Source organism: Penaeus monodon, chromosome 31 (genome assembly GCF_015228065.2).
Source record: "Penaeus monodon isolate SGIC_2016 chromosome 31, NSTDA_Pmon_1, whole genome shotgun sequence".
NCBI classification, from domain to species: Eukaryota; Metazoa; Arthropoda; class Malacostraca; order Decapoda; family Penaeidae; genus Penaeus; species Penaeus monodon.
The window spans coordinates 19408770-19409098 of record NC_051416.1 but is presented as its reverse complement, the minus strand read 5'-3'; positions in this window follow the sequence as shown (position 1 = coordinate 19409098).

The following is a 329-nucleotide window of genomic DNA, read 5'->3' as shown; positions in this document are numbered from 1 at the left end:
TCCCAGTTCTTTTGGCATATAAAATCCCTCTTGAACGGAGCTCCATCAAAGGCCAAGAATACATTACTGATCACTGCATAATTAAACAATAGAAATATTTGTTACAAATGCTCTGTAATAAGTTTCCTCGCTGTAACAATAGTATCATTGTTCTGTAACTTCAGCCATTCATAAAAAGTCGAGAGCAATGTTTCTTTGTATTGTGTTCGGTGCAGTTGTACTGACGCTGTTGTTTTATTGTATTAATAATGGTTGCATAATGTATATATGCACTGTATGCGTGTATAGATATTAATCTTTGTGTGTATGGGTACATGTGTTTAAATGTT